The sequence below is a fragment of the Moschus berezovskii genome, chromosome 1 (assembly GCF_049115385.1).
Source record: "Moschus berezovskii isolate FMDL1 chromosome 1, NW_MosBer_1.0, whole genome shotgun sequence".
Taxonomy (NCBI): Eukaryota; Metazoa; Chordata; class Mammalia; order Artiodactyla; family Moschidae; genus Moschus; species Moschus berezovskii.
Window position 1 is genome coordinate 17,833,782 of NC_142460.1, and position 15,257 is coordinate 17,849,038.

Genomic DNA, 15,257 nt, shown 5'->3' on the forward strand with positions numbered 1-15,257 from the left:
GTGTATCACAGAAAACTGTGGAAAATTCATCGAGAGCTGGGAATACCAGACCACCTGACCTGCCTCCTGAAAAATCTGTATGCAGGTCAAGAAGCAACAGTTAGAACTGGATATGGAACAACATACTGGTTCAAAATCGGGAAAGGAGTAAGTCAAGGCTGTATATTATCATCCTCCTTATTTAACTTATATCCAGAGTACATCATGAGAAATGCTGGACTGGTTAAGGCAAAAGCTAGAATCAAGATTATGAAGCGAAACATCGGTAACTTCAGATATGAAGATGACATTACCCTTATGGCATAAAGCGATGAGGATCTTGATGAAGAGCCTCTTGATGAACATGAAAGAGAGTGAAAAAAATGGCTTGAAACGGAACATTAAAAAAAACTAAGATCATTATTTTGCCGTCAAAGGTCCACCTACTTAAAGAAATGGATTTTTGAGTAGTCATGTACGGATGTGAGAGTTGGACCGTAAAGAAGGCTGAGAACCAAAGAATTGATGCTTTTGAACTGAGGTGTTGGAAAAGACTCTTGAGAGTCCCCTGGACTGCACAGAGATCAAACCAATCAATCCTAAAGGAAATCAGTCCTGAATATTCATTGGAAAGACTGATGCTGAAGCTAAAGCTTCAATACTTTGGCCACCTGGGAGTGACCTTTGACAAGTGAAGTCCCTGCCTCCCTCTACACCTGCCAGTCTGCTCTGGTGATGCTCAAGAGCCCACCAGAGGTGGCCGTGGGAGGGGACCACCTCGGGAACCAGGGCACAGGCTGCTCACATCGCAGCTCCCTGATACTTTTAAAAGAAACACCGTACTTGCTCTTGAAGTTTATGAGTTTTTAGTTTTCCTGTTTTAGGCAAGACAGAGAGAAAAAAATGAATGAAGAACACAATAAATGCTTATCAGATACTGTGGATAAGCTTCTATCCAAATCAGATGAGAGGATTCAGTTTCATCTGAAGGAGAGAATGGCTGCCCTGGAGGATAAGGTGAGGTAACTTCACAACCCCTTTAGAAAGAGGAGCATCTGGCCTGGCCTGGCCTGGTCTGTGTGTGTGGGAAAACTCCAGGACAGGAGTTGGAAAACTGTTCCCATAGAGGGCTCCAGAGTGAATGTCTTTACTGGTTATGAATAATTGAGTAGCAGCATTTCATGCTAGTCTATAAGCGTGACAGCATCCACAGGCAGTGTATAAAGGAACAGACATAGATGTGTGCCCTCAATCCTTACAGAAAACATCAGTGAGCCGGATCCACTGATAGCCCCGGTGTTACCAGCTGCTGTGCTAGAACTTTCTTCTAGGTCAACCCTCACCCCTTCATTTCTTTCTTAGAAGTTTATTTCTGGGGCTTTGCTTGCAGTCCAGTGGCTGAGAGTCTGCCTTGCAAGGTCAGAGATGCAGGTTCAATCCTACATGTCACGCAGCAACCATGACAAAGGAATCCCGTGTCATGCAGCTAAGGCCTGACGCAGTCAAATCATTAAGTTTATTTCAGGATCTTTTACATAATGTGATAGAAAAAATTGAATAAACTAAAAACAAGCATTCTCATATTCCAACTCCAGCCTTCTCTCTTTTCATTTGCTTTGGAAAATGTCTGAGAACCTCCATCAGACCAGCTCAGTCGGCAACACTCTGGTTCAGGTTCAGTGAAAACCTGTCCCAGCTGCACCAGTGCCCTAAAAATGAGGCCCAGAATCTTCCTTGAGGTTGGTGCTTGGGCAACGCTTGTCTGAGAGAGACCAGTGGTCACTACAAGTTCTGTGACACTTTTTCCCCCCACAAAACCCAAGATGAAACACACATCTCACTAGAGACCACAAAGGGCAGTCCCCTCACTTCATCCTGACATGTGGGCTGACCCTGAGGCGGGGATAGTTTTGTCTCAGGTTTGAATTTGGCATGTGAAACCTGCGCCAGATTCCTGAGTGACCACTGAACTGCAAAAGCTGAAAGAAAGTATAAAGCAGTTTCACTTACCCCAGGGACCTGGCCTCCTTGTATCTAGAAGATCAGTCATGGAAGGAGGAGATTGTCTGTGTACAAGTTAGTGTTAAAAGTTGTCAACCAGCCTCATGACAGCACTTAACTCTGGGCGCGAGGTCCACCCCTCCTCCCGAGGTGCTTTGTGCTGTCAGACAGAAGAGTAGCCATCCCGCAGCCCACATAGCATCTGTAAGAATTGACCCTAAAGCACTGTGTGTATCTTTTTCAGATTTCTCTCCTATGGGAAGTTGAAAATGCGAAAAAGCAAGTAGAAATGCAAAACGACAAGGTACTTAAATCTCTAAATCCTTTAGAAATTTGTTAAGAGCTGAATTGAGCTGGGTTCGTTGTTACAGTCACTACAGATGCTTAGCAGAAGTCGAGTTACTTTTCTTTATGGCTAGTCGACTGCTGTATCATGTATACTATTTCTGGTTTTGAACATTGAATGTGTTTGCATTATAGGTGGATTTAGCATGTGTGGCCATTGTGTGTGGTTCAGAATTCTGAGTAGTCCTTTCTGGGTTCACCCGAAAGCTGAGACAAAGCATGAGCCATTCACGTGGACAGTGTTGTCTGTCAGAAAGATAATATGAGCCACATACACAATCCAAAATTTCCTAAAAATAAACGGTCTACTTTATGTTCTTTTTTCACTGCGAGAATTGAAATCTTCTGTGTGATTTCCACATCGAGCTTTGCACAGGCCTGTCTCACGTGCTCTAGGGCTACACGAGGCGAGTGACTGCCCTGGCCGACAGTACAGAGCTGCCAGGTTGAGTGGAGTGACTTGGAAACTAGGCCCGTTTGACTTGTTTTACCCCACGAGGAAGTGAAGTGGGGTGTAGAGGAGTGAATGTGAGGAATGCCCCAGAATGCAGGTGAGCTCCATGGAGACAGTTTAAAGCAATGAGAGGAGTGAGGGCAATAGAGTGAGTCCTGGCCCCCCAACCTGAACCCCCGCCCCAAGTCCAGCTTCTCTCCATAGACGTCATCATTGTTAATGGCTTGCCATATTTCCTCCAAAAGCTTTTCTACACCTGAGATGGAACTTCTTATTCATTATGGTTTATAAGGGTTAATATTGTTCTGAGTGTTTATATTTGCTATGTGACGCTTAGAGAACATTTTCTCAGAATTAAAATGTTCGGAGTTGATAACTACTAATGTAACTTGTTATGCACATTTTGGTGCAAGTCATTTTACACCCGGAAAGCAAGCGGTGCAGGTGTCATTTTCTGTTTCGTAGAACAGCTGATTCTAAACCTGGAAGCCCTGAGAGCCGAACTGGAACAGACTAGGCTGCGAGGGAATCCCCTCCACCACAGGAGGCTGCTCCCCTGGGCAGCTACCCTCAGTACTGTCGAGTGTGACAAGGGCCTGTCTGGTGTGCGGACAGTATGACTGGGTGTTGCTCATGGTCGCACCTCAAGGAACCTGTACCTTCGTGGCCAGCGAGAGGGAAGAGACAAGCATCATTCCTTAGGGGTGAACTTGGTACCAGGGAGAATGGTGGTCACAGTATCGACAAAACTCAAAACCACAGGCAGAGGCTTGGAAGTGGGGGCCTACCAGTTTATATTTGGGTGTATTCATTTGAGGGGCCTGACAGACTGTGACACTGATGTTTCTTAAAAGTCGCAGAAGTTTAATAACCTGTAGTCTTTTTTACATGAATGGAGACTGGGACACGACTTGCCATTGGCTGCGGTGGGAGGAATCACCTGGTTTGTGAATGAGGCAAGCAGATTACTGAGCATCCTGAGTTTTTCTTACTCATTGTTGTAGGGGCAGTGATTCTTAATAAGTATTTAACTGTTTCTTTGGCTTCTTCATGGAAAATGGTCACAAGTAAGAGATAAACTTTAGCAAAGGTTATTAAAGTGCTTAACTGGTGACATTCATTCATCTGTAGGAAATTGACTGCTGCTTGAATCCTGACTTAGGAGACCGTTTGGCGCCCATACGCATATTTCTGTGTTTGTGTGCTTAGGGGATCCTCAAGGTCCAGGGTCCCCACCCAGCCTTCTTCTAGAGTAAGGGGATAGCATTTGAGACAAAGGCAGAGCCAGAAACTGGCCCTGTGTCTGACACCACGGCGGGTGGAGTTCAAGGAGAGCACGTGCCCAGCAGAGCGAATAGGGGACATGACCAGACTTGCTGGCAGAGCTCCTCCAGGGTGAGGCGCTGGTGCTGTCAGAGGTGAAGAACCTCTGCTCCCGGGGTGGATGAGGTGAGTGTGAGGAGGACTGTGTAGACAGTGGAGGAAGAGGAGGTGGACACGGTCTCCTGCTCTTGGGGGTTTGGGTAAGGAGCAGGGCACTGGTGCCAGCACACGAAGGCCTGGCACAGTTGAGGGATTCAGAAGGAGAAGCATGGTGCCTGGTCACCAGTCCCCTGTGTGTCAGTGAGAGTGAGAGACAAGAAGAGGAAGCTGCTGCGGGGCAGGAGGGGCCGCTGTGCTCTGAAGACAGTGGGCCGCAGCAGATGGTGCCAGGGAGGGAGACATGTCTCCAGAAGGCACCTCTCGAGGGGTCACGGCAGTGACTTAGCAGCACAGGCAGGGCCTCGTAGCAGGGCTTGTGGGCAGTGTGGGCTGGGTGGGGGCACTATGCTGGCTCAGGAGGTTGGGAGTGGTTCCTGAAAACCTACCTCACAGGCACAGCAGGCTCAGTGTATTTGGCAGGGCTTCCCAGTGGAATTGGTTACCTTGTCTCAAAGACCTTCTCTTGGAGGAAAGAGCCTCGGGTGAGGAGGGGGAGAGAGATGGAGGCTGCACTCCGCGAGGGGCCTGGGAGGTGATGCTTGGCCAGGGGGGGCGCGGAGGCTACCAATCCGGAGGCCTCTGTGGCCTTCAAAAGACCCGTGAGGGTCCACAGTCCACGGCGGGACTGTGTCGTACCTCCCCACCCAATTCCCAAGTGTGCTCCGGCCCCAGGGCCTTGGATAGAAGTGGAGCAGAGAAATGAGAGGTTTGGTCAGGAGGGAGGGGAGACTGGAGGGAAGACAGGTGTGGCTCGGGAAGATTCCAGACTTCTATCTTCTGTGCAGCACAGTTTCCTTGCAAAACCGTTGAGAAGCGAAGTGTGTGAACCCGAGCAGGCTGAGCTGGTGGTTGGCTCTGGCCGCTCTGCAGACATATGGGGTGTCCTGTCCTCGGAGGAGGGCTCTGTCTCCTGGGTTTTGGGACTCCTGCATGTGAAGGCGCCACCCTCTTCCCAGAGATAAGACTGAGCAGAGCCTGGGCAGTCTAGCCAAGCAGGTGGCTCACAGTCAAGGTGGACAGGACTGAAAGACTGAACTGACTGACTGAAACATCAGTTCAGTTCAGTTCACTTCAGTCGCTCAGTCGTGTCCGACTCTTTGCGACCCCACGAATTACAGCATGCCAGGCCTCCTTGTCCATCACCAACTCCCGGAGTTCACTCAAACTCACCTCCATCGAGTTGGTGATGCCACCCAGCCATCTCATTCTCTGTCGTCCCCTTCTCCTCCTGCCCCCAATCCCTCCCAGCATCAGAGTCTTTTCCAGTGAGTCAACTCGTCGCATGAGGTGGCCAAAGTATTGGAGTTTCAGCTTTAGCATCAGTCCTTCCAATGAATACCCAGGATCGATCTCCTTTAGAATGGACTGGTTGGATCTCCTTGCAGTTCAAGGGACTCTCAAGAGTCTTCTCCAGCACCACAGTTCAAAAGTATCAATTCTTCGGCGATCAGCTTTCTTCACAGTCCAACTCTCACATCCATACATGACCACAGGAAAAACCATAGCCTTGACTAGATGGACCTTGGTTGGCAAAGTAATGTCTCTGCTTTTTAATATGCTATATAGGTTTGTCATAACTTTCCTTCCAAGGAGTAAGCTCCTTTTAATTTCATGGCTGCAATCAACATCTGCAGTGATTTTGGAGCCCAAAAAAAATAACTTCTGACACGGTTTCCACTGTTTCCCCATCTATTTCCCATGAAGTGATGGGACCAGATGCCATGATCTTTGTTTTCTGAATGTTGAGCTTCAAGCCAACCTCTCCACTCTCCTCTTTCACTTTCATCAAGAGGCTTTTTAGTTCCTCTTCACTTTCTGCCATAAGGGTGGTGTCATCTGCATATCTGAGGTTATTGATATTTCTCCCGGCAATCTTGATTCCAGCTTGTGCTTCTTCCAGCTCAGAGTTCCTCATGATGTACTCTGCATATAAGTTAAATAAGCAGGGTGACAATATACAACCTTGACGTACTCCTTTTCCTATTTGGAACCAGTCGTTGTTCCATGTCCAGTTCTAACTGTTGCTTCCTGACCTGCACACAGGTTTCTCAAGAGGCAGGGCAGGTGGTCTGGTATTCTCATCTCTTTCAGAATTTTCCACAGTTTGTTGTGATCCACACAGTCAAAGGCTTTGGCATAGTCAATGAAGCAGAAATAGATGTTTTTCTGGAAGTCTCTTGCTTTCTCCATGAATCAGTGGATGTTGGCAATTTGATCTCTGGTTCTTCTGCCTTTTCTAAAACCTACTTGAACATCCTGAATTTCACAGTTCATGTATTGCTGAAGCCTGGCTTGGAGAATTTTGAGCATGACTTTACTAGCGTGTGAGATGAGTGCAATTGTGCATTTGAGCATTATTTGGCATTGCCTTTCTTTGGGATTGGAATGAAAACTGACGTTTTCCAGTCCTGTGGCCATTGCTGAGTTTTCCAAATTTGCTGGCATACTGAGTGCAGCACTTTCAGAGCATCATCCTTAGGACTTGAAGTAGCTCAACTGGAATTTCATCACCTCCACTAGCTTTGTTCGTAGTGATGTTTTGGAGGGCCCACTTGACTTCACATTCCAGGATGTCTGGCTCTAGGTGAGTGATCACACCATCGTGATTATCTTGTTTGTGAGGATATTTGTTGCACAATTTTGTGTTTTCTTGCCACCTCTTTTTAAGATCTTCTGCTTCTGTTATGTCCATACCATTTCTGTCCTTTATCGAGCCCATCTTTGCATGAAATATTCCCTTGGTATCTCTAATTTTCTTGAAGAGATCTCGTCTTTCCCATTCTGTTGTTTTCCTCTATTTCTTTGCATTGATCGCTGAGAAAGGCTTTCTTATCTCTCCTTACTATTCTTTGGAACTCTGCGTTCAGATGCTTATATCTTTCCTTTTCTCCTTTGCTTTTCACTTCTCTTCTTTTCACAGCTATTTGTAAGGCCTCTTCAGACAGCCATTTTGCTTTTTTCATTTCTTTTTCTTGGGGATGGTCTTGATCCCTGTCTGCTGTACAATGTCACAAACCTCCATCCATAGTAAACTCTAATGATGTCAAATATGGAGAAGCAGAGGGCGAAATGGTGGTTTCCAGAGGTGTGGAGGTGTGGAAGACAACGAGATGTCAAAGGGTACAAAGTTGCAAGATGACTAAGTCTGTGGATCTAGTGTACAGCATGATGCCTGCAGTTAATAACACTGGACTGAATATTGGAAATTTGCTAAGAGGTTAGATTTTACCACAATAAAAAGTTAACAATTCCAGGATGATTAAATGAATATGTTGATTAGCTTGATTATTATAACCATTTTACTAGGTACTTGCATACCAGATCATGTTGTACGACTTAAATATACACATACAATTTTAATTTAAAAATTAAAAATTGAGACTTTCCTGGTGGTCCAGTGGTTAAGAATCTGTCTTGTAATGCAGGGGACGCAGGTTCAATCCCTGGGCAGGGAATTAGAATCCACATACCATGGAGCAACTAAGCCAGCACGCCACAACTACTGAACCCCCATGCTCTGGAATCCACCAGCCACAACTAGAGAGTCTGTGCAGTACAACGGAAGCTCAAGGACAGCACAGTGAAGATCCCAAGTGCTATAACTACGATTCAACACAACCAAATAAATATTTTTTTTAAAAAAATAAAAATTTAAAAGCTGTTATTTACAGGGTGACACTATTTTAACTGGTTCAGGATCTTTACTCTTTACACACACAAAAAAAAACACACACACAGTGAGAGGAAGAGAAAGAGAAAACGGTAAAACAAGTGTAGATGTGATAAAGTGTTAAAAATTGGTGAATCTGGAGAAGAATCATTTGGAACTTACAAAAAAGAAATTGCAAAACTCTGTATAATTCTGACTTTTGTGTAAGTTTGAAATTATTTCAAAGGGAAAAAGAAAGTATGAGGCAATCTAACCACAAGGTATCAATCCAATAAACCCATGCTGAGGTACATTTTGCCAGAACACTGACCTATATTCTAAAAATTTCAATATCATGGGGGGGGGGAAAGGAAGGAGAGAGGGGTGGGCTGAGGAAATGTCCTAGATTAAAGGAGACTAAAGAAACATAACAAGTAAATGTAATGTGAAACCCTGGGTTAGATGCTCTTCATAGATTGGGAAAAATGTGCTATAAAATACATTTTTTGAACAAGAAGTAAACTTAGAAAAAAAGACCCTTTACCATATAATAATAACATTAAAACCATATTACATGTTGTGAATCCATGCCACGAGGTATGTGGGATCTTAGTGTTCCCCAAACAGGGATCAAACTCACACTCTCTGCATTGAAAGCTCGAAGTCTTAAGCATTGGATCACCAAGGAAGCCCCAAAAGGTCCTTGTTCTTAAGAGAGACATCCTGTGCTATCTAGGGGCAGAGTATGATGATGTCTGCAACTTTAAGGTGTTTCAGAAAAATTAATAAAAATAATAGTGTGTGTGTGTGTGTGTGTGCGTGTGTGTGTGTGTGTGTGTTTGTATGTTAAGGGGAACTTCCCTGGTGTTCAGTGGTTAAAACTCCTTTCTTTCACTGGTCCAGGAATGAAGAGGAATGAAGATCACCATATGCCTTCCAGCACTGCTAGGGTAATAAAACGGTATGTATGTGTCTACCTAGAGAGAGAAAGAACAAATACAGCAAAATATTAATATTGGTGAATCTGAGTTAATGCTTACTATTCTTGCAGCATTTCTGCATGTTTGAAACGTTTTTAAAATAAGATATTTTTAAAAAGCTGTTACTTACGTGAAATATTTTTCCCACTCTCTCAGACAGAATTAACCCTGCCTCCTCTAAGTTGTTGTGTTTTTATTTTTAACTTAAAATGCTCAATGTGTGTGCTCAGTTGCTTTAGACGTGTCCGACTCTTTGCAACCCTATGGACTGTAGCCCGCCAGGCTCCTCTGTCCAGGGGATTATCCAGGTAAGAATACTGGAGTGGGTTGCCATGCCCTCCTTCAGGAGATCTTCCTGACCCAAGGATGGAACATGCATCTCTTACATCTCCTGTATTGCAGGTGGATTCTTTACCACTGAGCCACTGGGGAAGCAGATGCTCAGACTGGGTTGTAATTATTTGTTGAAGTTTCTTGAGGTAGGAACTTAAATTCCCTTTGGAATTTAATCATGGGAGGAGTATTCTAATTCAAGGCAATTTTTATGTTGCTGGCATGGTTTTACTGTAATATTCTGATGCTAAATTTTGGGCTCACAGCAAAACACAGCTGGACATTCTTGAGCTGAGAACTAGAATAGAAAACTAAGTTTTTGGTTCGGAGCAAAGCACACTGCTGGAGTTTATCTGATCAATGACTCGTTCTGTCCCTTTATGGACCCCTGTACAGGCATAGCTGGAAAGTCCACCACTGGCTGCCAGGCACAGAAACACTACATGAGGGAAAGATATTCTGAAAATTGAACCAATTGCCCTTGTACTTGGAATATAACCCCTGGCACTTCTGTCTTATCACTTCCAAGACATGTATCTCAGGAAGGCAGCCCCATCCTCAGTTGGCCAGAGGTCTGATTATAAAACTCATGGGCTAATAGAGCTATGGTTGGATTCCCTGGTGGCTCAGTAGTAAAGAATCTGCCTGCTAATACAGCAGAAAAGCAACTACGCACATGTGCCACAACTATAGAGCCTACACTCTAGAGCCTGGGAGCTGCAACAGCTACGGAAGCTCTCTACCCCATGTCCCACAACAAGAGACGTGTCCCACTGCAGTGAGAAGCCACACTAACTGGAGAGTAGCCCCTGCTCACCACAACTAGAGAAAAGCCCGTCAGCAATTAAGTCCCAGTACAGCCAAGAATAAATAAAGTTATTTAGAAATTAAGAGAGAGAGAGAGAGAGATATTATATAGTTGGAGGGTGATGGAGAAACCATGCTCTTCCCATCTCTCTAGTCTTCTGTGACCGAGAACTTAGAATAGGGACTTCCCTGGTGGTCCAGTGGCTAAGACTCTGGGTTTCCAATACAGGGGGTGCCCAGGTTTGATCCCTGCTCGGGAAACTCGATCCCACATGCCCAAACTAAGAAGCCCACGTGCCACAATGAAAGCACTGTGAGTCACTACTAAGACCCAGCACAGTCAAAATACATAATTTTTTTTAAGAGAAACTGAGCATTGTTAAAAAACATAGGAAATAGTCTCTGTCCACAGTACTGAAAAGACGACTTCTACTCTTCTCTCTGCTTGCTTCCCTTATTTCTTCCTCCTTCAGGAGGAAAAAATCACTTGTATGATTAATAAGACTAGGTAGAGGGCTCCCTTGGTGGCTTAGACAGTAAAGAATCTGCCTGCAATGCAGGAGACTTGGGTTTGATCTCTGTGTTGGGAAAAATCCCCTGGAGCAGGAAATAGCAACCCACTCCATTATTCCTGCCTGGGAGATCCCGTGGACAGAGGAGCCTAGCAGTCTACAGTCCATGGGGTCGCTCACGACTGAGTGTGCACACACACACAGGGTCACTACACACACAGGGTCACTACACACACACACTGCCCAAGCTCCTTCTGAGTTTCTCTCTTGGAGATGTCTGTCCCACAGGCCATATACCTTCATCTCTGCTCATGCAGTAATGACAAAGACGTTTCCTTACCTAAAAGTTTACAAGCAATTAATGCTGGAGAGGGTGTGGAGAAAAGGGAACACTTTTACACTGTTGGTGGGAATGCAAACTAGTATAGCCACTATGGAGAACAGTGTGGAGATTCCTTAAAAAACTGGAAATAGAACTGCCATACAATCCATCAATCCCACTTCTGTGCATACACACCGAGGAAACCAGAAATGAATGAGACACGTGTACTCCAATGTTCATCGCAGCACTGTTTATAATAGCCAGGACATGGAAGCAACTTAGATGTCCATCTGCAGACAAATGGATAAGAAAGCTTTGGTACATATACACAATGGAGTATTATTCAGCCATTAAAAAGAATCCATTTGAATCAGTTCTAATGAGGTGGATGAAACTGGAGCCTATTATACAGAGTGAAGTAAGCCAGAAAGAAAAACATCAATACAGTATAATAACGCATATATATGGAATTTAGAAAGATGGTAACGATAACCCTGTATGTGAGACAGCAAAAGAGACACAGATGTATAGAACAGACTTTTGGACTCTGGGAGAGGGCGAGGGTGGGATGATTTGGGAAAATGGCATTGAAATATACATATTATCATATGTGAAACGAATCGCCAGTCCAGGTTTGATGCATGATACAGGATGCTTAGGGCTGGTGCACTGGGATGACCCTGAGGGATGATATGGGGAGGGAGGTGGTAGGGGGGTTCAGGATGGGGAACACATGTACACCCGGGGCAGATTCATGTCAATGTAAGGCAAAGCCAATACAATATTATAAAGTAATTAGCCTCCAATTAAAAAAAAATAAAAAAAATGAAAAAGAAGTTTCCTTTGCTTTCCCGTAGCTTCACCTATTTGTGTGGGGGAAGTTCAGTTCATAGAGGAAGAAATGAGATGCCCGTGTTGCCCCCAGGTCCAAGCTATATCCTCCAGACCAGCGTTAGCAGCAAGGAAGGTGATAATTTCATCTCAGTCTGCTTCCTCTATCACCTGGTTCAGGACTCAGAAAAAACAGGGACATGAAGGGCCTCTCAGAACCCGAACAGTATTTTTTCTAATCTTTGGTTCTCGGTGCCTCTCCTGGTGCTTGTTCTAGGACCAGCCTTCAATAAGTTTTTGTTGTCTTGAACTCATACAGTGTGACACACACTGGCATGTAGCTGCTCACAGTTATCGTCAGGGTGATGGTTGTTTTTTTTAAATCATACAAAGTGACTTTTGAAGCCTTTCTAGTTTGGATGCAGGCTCTGAGGCTACGAGGAAGCGAGCTTTGATTAGCAGAGGGGAGAGAGCCAGGTTTTTGTGCTTTGCTGTGGTTGCGATGCCAAGGACTGACACACCAGGGGTGCTCTCAAACAGCTTGACGACAGTCTAGCAAGAAGGCAGTAGAGACAAAATTTTAAGAACAATGATCAAACATTTTTTGAAATTTTCCTTTATCCTTGAAATGCCTTATGTTGCAGAAAGTCTATTCATTACTGAGCGTTCCTCTGTAGCAAGGCATCTCTTTATGGATCTGTACGCGGAAGTGACAGGGTTGGGAGGATGTTGGCAGAGAGACAAAGGGCTCTGGGCACAGTGGGAGAGCCAGAGGGTTGAAGGTGAACAGCAACTGGAGCAGGTGGGGGATAAGGGGAGGCCACAGGCAAACCCCTTCCTCAAGGGGGCTTTGGCTCACAAGGGACGTGACGGCCCGTGCAGAGTTTCACTGGGACCATGATCACTGGCACCTCTACCTTCTCAGGGCAGTTCATCATCTCTTGTCCTTGAATTTCTTTCCTTGACCATCCCCTTTCTCTCCTGGGTGTCCAATCTCTCCCTGTCTCAGCTACGTCCTTCACCTCCACCTACAATCATGCCCACATCCTCACAGCCCCATAAACCTCAAGCCACCCTGCAACCACCAGCTCTTTGCCTTCTCCTCACAATCTGCCATCCAGAGGGTGGTCTGTGGACCGGCATCATCAGCACCGCATTGGAGCACATCTGACATTCAGTTCTCACGCCCATCCCAGACCTACCGAATCAGAATCCCTGTGTGTGTGTGTGGCGGGGGTGGGGTGGGGGATGGAGGGGTCCCAAGATCTGTGCTGTAACATGCGCCACGGGTGATTCTGAAGCACTTTTGAGAAGCATTGCTTCCCTGATGTCTCAGCAGGTAAAGAATCTACTTGCAATGCAGGAGATACAGGAGACAGATTTGATCCCTGGGCTGGGAAGAATTGCTGGAGGAGGAAATGGCAACCCTTTCCAGTATTCTTGTCTGGGGAATTCCATGGATAGAGGAAATTGGCGGGCTACTGTCCATGGGGTTGCAGAGTCGGGCATGACTAAGCACACAAGCCTGGCACATTGCCTATGCTTTACACCTCCGCTTCCTCACCATCTTGGGTTGCCTTCCTCTGTCCTTTTCATGTCTGACTTCCCAAGGGTCTGTCTTAGCCTCTTTTTTTCTCTTGAGCGTCATCCTTTCTCTAAGTGATCTCAGTCACTCACAGGCTGATTTGGTTATATATCTGCTGAAACACAGGTGTGAGTAAATTTGAGGATCACCCCATCCCTGGCCTCTTCTCTGAGCCTCCAGAGTGTCTAGCAGCTTTCTGGACCTTTCTGCCAAAATGGTGCACAGTTTTCTTAACTCCATATGTTGAGAATGACCCAAATGTCTCCTCGTACACCCACTCTGCATCGATTTGAGCAATCTGGACAGGGACTTCCCTGGTGGTCCTGTGGCTGAGACACCACCATCCCAATGCAGGGGAATGGGTTCAATCCGGGAGCTAGGTCCCACATGCCACAACTAAGAGTTCACATGCCACCATTAAAGGGCCGGAGCACCACAACTATGACCCAGTGCGGGCAAAGAAAGAAATGAATAAACTGTAAAAAATTCTTTTAAATCTGGACAGTAGGGCAGCTCTGTCCCTAGCGTGGTCATTTCAACTCTCCTCTCCCCTCCTTCCGGTCAGTTTCAGTCTACAGACGGTTCTGTGTCCACCACCACCCTGGGGCAGACCCTGTCAACTCTCATCTTTCCTAAGCAGTTCACCCTTCAGCGGCCACCTCATGACCTCCGTGGTTAAATCCCTTTAATGAATCTCATGGTCCTTAGCTAACTTCTAAGCCCCTTAACTGGCCTTGCGTTCGAGTGTATTTCCCATCTATTCTTCCTTCTGTAAATTCACAGCTGGTATTTCACTAGCACTGAATCACCTCCTGGGAATGGCCTGTGCAGCTTCACAACTGTGTGTCCTGACCCATCCTGGTGCCTGACTCTGATGCCTTCCTCATGCCTTCCCACCTCAGCTGTCCCCCTGGCAAATTTCTATTCAACCTGCAAAAGCCCACTAGATGCCAGTTCCTCGGTGAAGTCTTCCTTATCCTATGAAGTACCCACTCTTGTCTGTCTTTTCTACAAGAGTATAGTATCTTTTTAAAAATCATTTATTATTTCCTTGCAGCCCACAGGCTCTCCAGTTGTGACGCGAGGGTTCAGTAGTTGCCACACACAGGCTTAGCTGTCCTGTGGCATGTGGGATCTTAGCGCCCCCACATGCATGCTAAGTCGCTTCTGACTTAGCATGTCGTGTCTGACTCTTTGCTACCCCATGGAGTGTAGTCCCCCAGGCTCCTCTGTCCATGGGGATTCTCCAGGCAAGAATACTGGAGTGGGTTGCCATGCCCTCCTCTAGGGGATCTTCCCAACCCAGGGATTGAACCTGCGTCTCTTATGTCTCCTGCATTGGTGGGCAGGTTCTTTACCACTAGTACCATCTGGAAAGACACTTAGCACCACTATCAGGGATCAAACCTGTGTTTCCTGCATTGCAAGGTGGATTCTTAACCACTGGGCCACCAGCGAAGTCCCAAGACTGTAATATCTTGATGTCCAGGAGCCTGCCTTATGTGCCTCTCTATAGCCAGCACCACACATAGGCTGTGACACCTAGCGGGGATCACAAAATTCATTCGCTAAACAAAAATTCTCTGAATACACATGATGTGAGGAGCATCACAGATATAATGAGCAAGGTAAAAAACAAAAACAAAAAAACCCCACCTCTGCCCTCTTAGAAGTCTTCCTCTAATAAGGTGACTAGCAAGTAGGCAGATAATCTGAACATTGTACTCAATGCTATGAAAGGGAAAAGCTTAGGGAGTTACATGCAGGAATATCTAATTCAGTTTGGAAGTAATTTGTTGTGCCTTTAGCGATATATGCAGTCTTTGGAATCTGCAAGGAAAAATTGTTACGTGTATTTTAACTTTTTATTTATACTAGAGTAGAGCTGATTAGCAGTGTTGTGATAGTTTCAGGTGCTTAGCAAAGGGACTCAGCCATACATATACAGGTATCCATTCTCTCCCAGACTCCTCTCCC